Below are 10,139 nucleotides of genomic sequence, written 5' to 3' on the forward strand. Positions count from 1 at the left end.
GGCAGTGCAATAAGATGATTACATACATAATTAATGCTGTAATAGTTCCATGGAGGCGAGGCAACACACACACACACACACACACACACACACACACACACACACACACACACACACACACACACACACACACACATTCTCTCTCTCTCTCTCTCTCTCTCTCTCTCTCTCTCTCTCTCTCTCTCACCACGACTATTTTCACAGGGCGGATTCTCAAGGGTGTTTCTCCTAGTAATAATGTAGAAATTCTGGTAATCTGTCACTAGAACCATAAAAAATACTCTTGAAAACCAATGTAACTTCAATAGGGTACACACACACACACACACACACACACACACACACACACACACACACACTACATGCCAGGAAGTCAGACTAGAGGCGAAGGTCACGGAAGCTCTGTGCACACTCAGCGTGATGGAATAAAATGATAGACAGAATAACTGGAGAAAAATATGCAATAATGAAATCACATGGAATCCTTCTCGCTGAGTCTTGCTTTCACGGGATTCAAATAAGTTTGTTGCGTTGCATGACAGGATGGAGAGAGAGAGAGAGAGAGAGAGAGAGAGAGAGAGAGAGAGAGAGAGAGAGAGAGAGAGAGAGAGAGAGAGAGAGAGAGAGAGAGACTAATGTTATAACTCAGACCTTGTATACTGATAAAAGAAAAAAATATATTGTAGTTTTTATTTTTACTTTTATACACAATGAAGAGAGAAGGCCATAAACATATAAAGAAACAAAAAGACATAAATAAATAAAGAAAGAAAAATAAAGAACGAAAAGAAAAGGGAGACCCACTACCAGTCTAAACGTAAATAAATGAATAAAAAAATAAAGAAAAAGAACAGGAAAAAAAAACAAACCCACTAATTTTGTCTTTCAATATATACAACATTGAATCACCTATGCCCTGCCTTCGTGAATGAGATGACAATGAAATCCTTAAGAAAAAAAAAGTTGCCTGATTACACCTTAATATTTTTCTTAGCGATAAGCAGGCAAGGCGAGAATGCGGTTTAAAGCATTCAAGATTATAATGTACTGCTACTTCTTCTTCTCCCTCGCCAGCGTACGTGGAAAATAATAAAGCAAGAGATAAAATCAGCGCACGAATAAATGAATGAGTTATGTAGACAGATAAGGATATGTAGATGAGATGATAAGTTAGAATAAGATGCAAGATAACCTTTGAAAGACACGTCCCTTGTAAGACCCTTGTGTAAATGAATAGGTGGAGGATATTAAGATAGAAAAATAAACTTAGAGGACCACTTGTATGTATCAGAAAAATCATCATAAGACCAGGTATGTGTAGGCTAGGTTAGGGTTAAGTTAGGTAAGGATAAGATAGGTTAGGTTAGGTTAGCTGAGACTAGATTAGAAAACTCCTCAGATAATAATGTATCTATAGAAAAAGTAAGTTAATATATTATATAGACACGTAGAATAAGATATATGCATTTGTAGGTTAGGTTAGATTAGATTAGAAGAAATACTTATAACTTATCAATAGGAAAGGCATGTAAGTAGAACAAGACTGAAAGCCCCTCAGAAAACCAGGTGTGAGCAGGTAAGCCTCCTCACCTGGCCGCCACCACACAGGTACCGGGGCAACAAAGGCGTAAGCTGCACATCATACTGCAGGGTAGGTGAGCTCCACGTTCTTCTATGCTATAATTACTTGTGTTATAATCTCTCTCTCTCTCTCTCTCTCTCTCTCTCTCTCTCTCTCTCTCTCTCTCTCTCTCTCTCTCTCTCTCTCTCTCTCTCTCTCTCTCTCTCTCTCTCTCTCTCGGAATGTGAAAGAGAGGAGGAAAGAGGGAGGGAGAAACTGAAACTGAGGAAGGTAGAGAGGGAGGGAGAGGAGGAAAGAGGGAGGGATGGAGGGAAAGAGAGAGGGAGGGAATAAGAGAAGGAGATAGAGAAGCAGGGAGAGAGGGAGCAAACCGGGAGAGAAGGAGGGAGATCTGTTACCTCTCCTCTCCTCTCTCTTTTTCTCTCTTCTCCACCTTCTCTTTTCCTCCCCCTCCCTTACTCTTTTTCCACATTCCTCTTTACTCCCTCATTCCCTTCCCCTTCTCTCTCCTCCTCCTCCTCCTCCTCCTCCTCCTCCTCCTCCTCCTCCTCCTCTACCTCCTCCTCCTCTTTATCTCCAGGACTTGAAGATGAATATTGAGGTGCAGTGTTGAAGGTCAAACTATCCTCCTCCTCCTCCTCCTCCTCCTCCTCCTCCTCCTCCTCCCCCTCCTCCTCCTCCTCCTCCTCCTCCTCCTCCTCCTCTTCAATGGCGCCCACTCTACCTTCCTACGCCCCCGCACTCCCACGACAGAGAGAGAGAGAGAGAGAGAGAGAGAGAGAGAGAGAGAGAGAGAGAGAGAGAGAGAGAGAGAGAGAGAGAGAGAGAGAGAGAGAGAGAGAGAGAGAGAGAGAGAGGCCTGGCGTTGTGGTAAATTCCTCGCATATCAGATACCTTGCCACGTGTTCGAGTCCTGAAAATAAAAATAAATAGAGAAAATCGATGGCAAAAATGAAAAAAAAAGGGAAAAAGGAAAAAGAGGGAGGGAAACCAATTGACCTCACCTGTAATTTTCGTTCCTGCAGTTGTGGGTTTCGATCAGGTGAACAACTGAACAAGTGAACAATGAACAGGGACCACATTGTTACGTCGATAATTACTGATAGTGGTTTTATTTTTTTCTTTTCATTTATTATCATTATTATTATTGTTATTATTATTATTATTATTATTATTATTATTATTATTATTATTATTATTATTTTTGGTTATGCTTCCTCTGAGCTCGCCAAGTTTAGATGACAGGAAATTAGGGATGGTTTGAGCCTCTCTCTCTCTCTCTCTCTCTCTCTCTCTCTCTCTCTCTCTCTCTCTCTCTCTCTCTACAGAAGGTAATTTGAAAGCCTTGCTCTCTAAAAATACGACGTGGATATCAAGGGAGAGAGAGAGAGAGAGAGAGAGAGAGAGAGAGAGAGAGAGAGAGAGAGAGAGAGAGAGAGAGAGAGAGAGAGAGAGAGAGAGAGAGAGAGAGAGAGAGAGAGAGAGAGAGAGCACTTTACAATTCAAAACATATCTTACTCTATTTTCTAATATTTAAACACAATAAATGAAACTTGTAGGCGGCAAGAATTCAGGCAAATGTTTGTTTATTCTCTCTCTCTCCTCTCTCTCTCTCTCTCTCTCTCTCTCTCTCTCTCTCTCTCTCTCTCTCTCCTCTCTCTCTCTCTCTCTCTCTCTCTCTCTCTCTCTCTGTCCTCGGTTAGCGGATGACACGCAGGTAACTTTACACCAGAGCGTGATAATGAAAGTGTGTGTGTGTGTGTGTGTGTGTGTGTGTGTGTGTGTGTGTGTGTGTGTGGTTGTGTGTGCGTAGGTGGATGTGGGGTGTGTCTTCTATACAGCTTACCCACGCTTGTTCTCGTTCTTTCTCGTAGTTTTGCTTGTGGCAGTGGTGGTGTTGGTAGTAGTAATAGTAGTAAGTAGTAGTAGTAGTAGTAGTAGTTGTAGTTGTTGTTGTTGTTGTTGGGTGATATTTTCTTTGCAATCTCTTCCTTCCCGTATAAGGTCCTCCTGAAGTGACTCTTGGGTCTTGGTGAGGAGGAGGAAGAGGAGGAGGAGGAGGGAAGAGGGTGGTGGTGGTGGTGGTGGAGAGCAAAAGAGGGTGGGGCTGTAATAGACTCACAGAGGGGGGAAGAAGTACAGCCCTTAGAGAGAAGCTGAGAGAGGAGGAGGAGGAGGAGGAGGAGGAGGAGGAGAGAAGCGAGGAAGAGAAGCGAGCAAGAGAAGGATGAGGAGGAGAAGCGAGGAAGAGAAGGATGAGGGAAGAGAAGCGAGGAAGAGAAGATGAGGAGGAGAAGCGAGGAAGAGAAGGATGAGGAGGAGAAGCGAGGAAGAGAAGGATGAGGAGGAGGAGAGACAGAGAGAGAGAGAGAGAGAGAGAGAGAGAGAGAGAGAGTGAGAGAGAGAGAGAGAGAGAGAGAGAGAGAGATTCTGGTTAGTTATGTTGTGTTCAAGTCACCTTGGAATTGTTTAATAATGTAACAACAAGAAATTTATTACGTCATTTATTATTATTCCTATTTTTCTTGTCAGTTTCTCAGTACATTTAAAGAAAAAGAACGTCATATTTCTCAATTATATCTCCTTTCCTTTTTTTTTCGTATATATTTATCATTTTATTTTTCTATTGTCCTTTTCTCAATTGCTTCAAGAATATCACATTAATATATTCTCCTTAGGCTTCTCCTCTCTTCCTTTTATATCATTGTATATTTCTCACATCCTCATCTTCTTTTCCTATTGTCGTTTATCTTCTTTGCACCCCTCATCTTTTTTTCCTATTCTTGTTTTCGTATCCTTTCAAGACCTTTATTTGCATCTCAACATACTGTTCCTCCTTTCCGTTTGTCTTTATAACCTCATCTGTTTTTCCTGTTCCTGTTTATCTTATCCTTGCCCGTTCGTATATTCTTGAAACTCAATTTTTTTTTTCCTGTTGTTGTTTTTAATCTTTTTATGATCCTTCTATTCCTCTTGTAGTGTAGCTAGTTTCTCTTTTTTTCCTTTTCTTCGTTTATCATTCTTCAGACTACTTCTATTCTTGTTGTCTTATCTTTTCCTCACATTCTTCTTACAATTTTACCTTTATTTTCCTTTCCCTGTTTATTTTATCTTTTTCTTCATTTTTTTTTTCACGCTTGCTTTTTTTTTTCCTATTCCTGTTATCCATTCAAGACCTTCTGTGGCCTCTTATATTTCTTTTTAATATATGCACCTCTTCGTTTTCTTTTTTTTTTTCTTCGTATACTTTGTTTCTTTTGCTCTTCATGGTTTAACTCTTATTTTCTTGTCCTATTCCTTCGTATATACTTTCTTTTTTTCATTGTATGTGCTTCTCCGTTTCCTTCTTTTCTTCGTATATTATTTTTCACACACCTACTTTCTTTCTTTTTCCTATTCATGCATTTACTCTTGTTTCTCTTTGTCATGTTCCTTCGTATTCCTTTTTCAATAGATGTACCTCTCCATGTCCTTTCTCTTCGTATATATATTGTCCACACACCTACTTTCTTTATTTTCCCATTCACGTCTGTTTTCTTGTCCGTCACACATTCTCCTTTCATATCGCTCTCTTTCTCCTTTCCTCAAGACCCACAGTGGGCAAGAAACCTCACATTCTTTAGACGTGTAAAAAGTAGCGTCTCGTAAGTTAGACCAGCCATCACACAAAGCACGCGGCGTTGCATTCAGGCGTCTCTTGAATATGGAGCTTGAATTTGTGAGGAAAGATTAGCTGCATTATATTTGGCCCGTTGATGCTCCCCGGGAAAGGTTAATTGGCGCTTGACGGAGGCGGCTCAAGAGGTGGTGGTGGTGGTGGTGGTGGGAGGAGGTGGAGGAGCAGGAAGGAGAGGAAGAGTAGGTGTTCTTTTGGGAATGTACTTCAAATGTTGTATTTATTTTTTAAGTTTTCGTGTTTTTCTGTCATTTATTTATTTATTTTTTTTAGTTTAATTTTTGTTTTGGTTAAGTTAGTGTTGTGTTGTGTTATTTTGTAGTACGTATTGTTACGGTTAGGGTTAGGTTATGTTCGGTTGAGTTTTTGTTCCGTATGGTTTGGTTTGGTTACGTTTGGTTTGCATAGGTTTGGTTAGGTTATAGGTTTAAATTTGGTGAGATTAGATGATGTCTGGTTAGGTCAGGTTAAGGTTGGTCATGTTTCCGTTAAGTTAGATTAGGGAAGGTGAAGAGCTCTGTTGGCCTCTTGAGAAAATGATATTTCAGACAAGTTCTTGGGATTTTAAGTAAATTTTTCTTGTCTATCAAGGAACTCTGGTTATTTTTAAACATTTCCTTCATCGCGAGGCATTTCACTTCTGGGATTTTCATGTTTTTTTATCTTCTTATTTTTAAATGTAATACAAGGAATTCCTGTGTGCGTGCGTGTGTGTGTGTGTGTGTGTGTGTGTGTGTGTGTGTGTGTGTGTGTGTGTGTGTGTATGTGTGTGTGTGTGTGTGAGCTTCCAGTAGTTAATCTGGCCCTCTTTCTTATACATTTAATTTTCCCAGTCTTATTTTACTGTATATTTCTCTTTTCCCATTTCAAAGACTCCCTACCTGAGAGTTTGTATGCCTGTATAATATCTATCTAATGTACCTTTGTGTATGTGTGTGTGTGTGTGGGTGTGTCTGTGTGTAAGTACTGGCAGACGAGTGACTGAAAATACCCTTCAGTCTTCCTTCCTTCCTTCCTTCCTTCCCTCCCTCGCGTTCAGAAGCAGCGGGAATAAAGCAAAACACGCCAACTTGACCCAAGAGGTGCAATTTATATTCATGAGAGGGAAGTGGTAGGCAGGAGAGGATTTTCACAGTCAAACAGTCCCGAGAGACGAGTGTGTGTGTGTGTGTGTGTGTGTGTGTGTGTGTGTGTGTGATTTTTTTATTTCTTATCTGATAAAAGTAGGTGAGGTGAGGTGAGTGTTTGTAAGAGTGAAAGGAGAGGGAGAGAAGAGGTGAGGTATGCTGGGGTAAGTACTGAGAGAGAGAGAGAGAGAGAGAGAGAGAGAGAGAGAGAGAGAGAGAGAGAGAGAGAGAGAGAGAGAGAGAGAGAGAGAGAGAGAGAGAGAGAATGATGAAAACAAGAATCTCAACACCATGTTTGGCGGCAACTGGTGATGCTGACTCCTCTCTCTCTCTCTCTCTCTCTCTCTCTCTCTCTCTCTCTCTCTCTCTCTCTCTCTCTCTCTCTCTCTCTCTCTCTCTCTCTCTCTCTCTCTCTCTCTCTCCAAGCACCACCACTCCTTCCTTCTACCTCCAAGCCTCCCTCCACCATCCTTCCACTTCTACCCCTTCACCCCTCCACCCCTCCACCCCCTCCACGCCTCCAGCCTCCCACCACGCAGGCAAGTAGTTCATTCAACCTGTGGCAGCATGGCGAGGCGAGGCAGGGAGTTTATCTTATATATCAAATAACGCCACGTGAATGGAGGGGGTTCCGGAGTTTTACCGCTTGAGGAATGCCGTCAGATATCCGGCTGTCGACACCACCACCACCACCAACACCACCACCACCTGCTCGGACACTGGTACTCCTCTTCCAACGTCTCTCCCTCCCTCTCTCTCTCTCTCATCCCTGTAAGCAAACAAGGCGGTGTAGTATACATTATTGAAAACACAGAGGGACGCCACGCCTCACTGAGCACTGACGAGGCAATTACTAACTGGGCGTTGCTTCAAAAACAGCTTAATACAAAACACGCATGGCTGGATTGTCTAATGGCACGTAATTGACGGTCGCGAGTGTGCCTTGGCCGCGGGTTGTGTCAGGTGGCGGTGTGGCAGTGTAGCTGGGCCAGGTGGTGGTTTTGTATGGTTCTGAGGCTTCGCGCGTCTTCTTAGCCTCTTGTAGTAGCGTTGGGTGGTGTAGCGACTCGTGGTGGTGGTATGGTGAAGCTTAAAGACTTTGCTCCGCACTTCTTGTTAGCCTCTTCTACTGTCAGAAGGCGGTGTGGAGGGAAGTGGTGGTGCTATAATAAGGCTCTGAGGCTCCGTACGTGTTGTTAGCTGTGGTATAGCGTTGTAGTGGGCCGTGGTGGTGGTATAGCAAGGGTCAGAGGTTCCGTACTTCATATAGGAGCGGAATATAATGGAAGCTGCAAGAAGCCATCAGGCCTATACGTGGTAGTCCCTGTATTAAACACACCTACTTATTTCCACCTATCAATCCCATTCATAATTTGGTCTAATCTTCTTTTAAACCTCCCTAACGGCTCAGCACTAACAACCTGATTACTGAGTCTATCTCCCATTCATTCACCACTCGATTTGAAAACCCAATTCCTTCTCGTTAGCCTCAGGTAGTCTTCAGGATTAGATACGTGGGTGCCCTGCGTGACTCTAGCTCATATTGTAGAAGCGCACACAAGGCTTTCAGTACCTGGCGTGTTTATCCTTCCCTTCACGCCTCACTGAGAGAACGCTGGCAGGTTATTGAAGTCCTTCCACTGCGGGATTTTTCACATCATCACCTACGCGTTTTTTTTTTTGGATGCGTTTTTTGTTTGGTGCTACAGTCTCCTGAATAGTTACCTTTGTTTTGTTTCGTGTTTCTGTTTGTAGTGTGGAGGAGGGCGTGTTTTTACTTGTATATATAAACTCCGCTGTGCCCTTCTCTCTCTCTCTCTCTCTCTCTCTCTCTCTCTCTCTCTCTCTCTCAGGTGCAAAAAATATGTTACATTAGTGTCAAATCTTTGTATTGCAACTCTTTGTCTTTTCAGTGTTTTTTTTTTATTCTTTCTAGTCCCTCATCTCTTTTTATCCTTTTTCTGTTCATTCTTTTCCCTCGTGTCCTTTGTTCCTCGTTCGTAGTTCATTTGTCTTTGTTCATCACGAGGAATGAAAGAGTGGAAGGGAGAGAGAGAGAGAGAGAGAGGAGAGTAGAGGAGAGGAGAGGAGAGGAAAGGTGGGATGTATTTTGTCAAGTGTGTGTGTGTGTGTGTGTGTGTGTGTGTGTGTGTGTGTGTGTGTGTGTGTGTGTGTGTCTACGTGAGGCCAGGAACAAGGAAGTCGTGACGTTGCCTGTCTTCGCAGAGTTATTTATTTATCTCTCGCCTCGCCATCCAGTAATTAATGTCACACTCATGAACACACACACACACACACACACACACACACACACACACACACACACACACACAGAGGGAATATTAGTGTCATGTCTTCTATATGTTTGTTTCTATGCACACAACTTTGCATCTAACACAATACAAACCTCGTATAGAGTAAGATAATACAAGAACACTAAGATATGACACATATTTTGAACATCTGTATACCTTTCAATACTTTACAACCTCTCATACAATAACAGAGTACAGGAATACAGCGTGACACGTACTTTGAACACCTGCGCATCTGACACTATACAAACATCACAGAAATAATGTAGAAAAGAATAAGACAACACAAGCACATCAGACTATGACATATATATTCAACAACTGCTGTAAAATCTTGTAGCACCATCCCATCTATTCATACTTCCCCCAACAAACAGTACATCGAGTAGCCACCGGAAGAACAGGGCACAGGAACTTTTGATCATTACATCCTCTAACACTGCCATCTACTGTCAACACCACCACATAACACCATTTAAATCCTTCAACAGCGAAAGACGAACCAAGCAGAACATTTTCATTACATCCTCTTACACTGCCATCTACTGTCAACACCACCACATAACGCCATTCAAATCCCTGACAGTAACCACCAAAGAAGAAGCGATCAGTATTGAGTGGCAGACAGCGTTCCTCTCATGAAAGTTCCCTTCAATAACCCAGGCGGTAATCAGGAAGGACAGACGATCCCTGCTGCATAAAGAGACAGTGATGGAGTGACGAAGGGCGGCAGAACACAGCAGGATCCCACCAGGACACCGCCAGCACCCGCCAGGCACGTGTTCTTGCTTGTCTTGCTTGTCTTGCTCGTCCTTCTCGTATCCTGCCGCTCGATGACTCAATATACCAGGAGTCTCTGTGTGGCTGGGGATGAGATGTGATGGGTATACTCTTTTTACGCATTATTACTGACAGTAGGGCTTCTTCATTCTTTTCTTTTTATTTTTCTTGGATTTTTCTTTCTTTTTTTTTTTTACTTTGATAGACTTTTTTCCTTTGTTTTTTTTTGGTATTTTCTTTTTTTGCTTCAGTAGGCCTTTTACTCGTATTCTTCCTTCTTTTCCCTATTTTTTTTTTCACTGGCCCTTTTTTTCTATTTCTTACTTCAATGGGGCTTTTTTCATAACCTTTTCGTTGCTTTAGACCAGAATTCCCCTCTTACTTACATACAAAAAAGCAACATACACACAAAACCTTAAGCGATTTAACACAAATTATCGACCAAGAAGCTAAACTCACAATAACCAAGCCACACACACACACACACACACACACACACACACACACACACACACACACACACACACTGTCGTAATATCTAAAGTAATGGTCTTACACAAATCGGTGGGTAATGGTTTGAATGGTTGGTTACACCGCATTACTGAGCCTCGGAGTGTGTTGATGCAATCGCCACACTATATCTCCGGCCCGTGTGTTTC

The 10,139-nt window shown here is 42.3% G+C and overlaps 1 long non-coding RNA gene across 1 annotated transcript in view; it reads left to right on the forward strand.

Annotated features, from left to right (window-relative positions):
- The window catches only part of LOC135109414 (uncharacterized), a 107,123-nt gene extending 97,628 nt beyond the window's left edge, over positions 1 to 9,495 (forward strand). Inside the window, exon 3 of the long non-coding RNA XR_010272701.1 lies at positions 9,287 to 9,495. This is a non-coding gene — a long non-coding RNA (uncharacterized LOC135109414). The remainder of the gene's footprint in view (positions 1 to 9,286) is intronic.
- Positions 9,496 to 10,139: the final 644 nt, after the last annotated feature.

Source organism: Scylla paramamosain, chromosome 18 (genome assembly GCF_035594125.1).
Source record: "Scylla paramamosain isolate STU-SP2022 chromosome 18, ASM3559412v1, whole genome shotgun sequence".
In the NCBI taxonomy this organism is placed as follows: domain Eukaryota; kingdom Metazoa; phylum Arthropoda; class Malacostraca; order Decapoda; family Portunidae; genus Scylla; species Scylla paramamosain.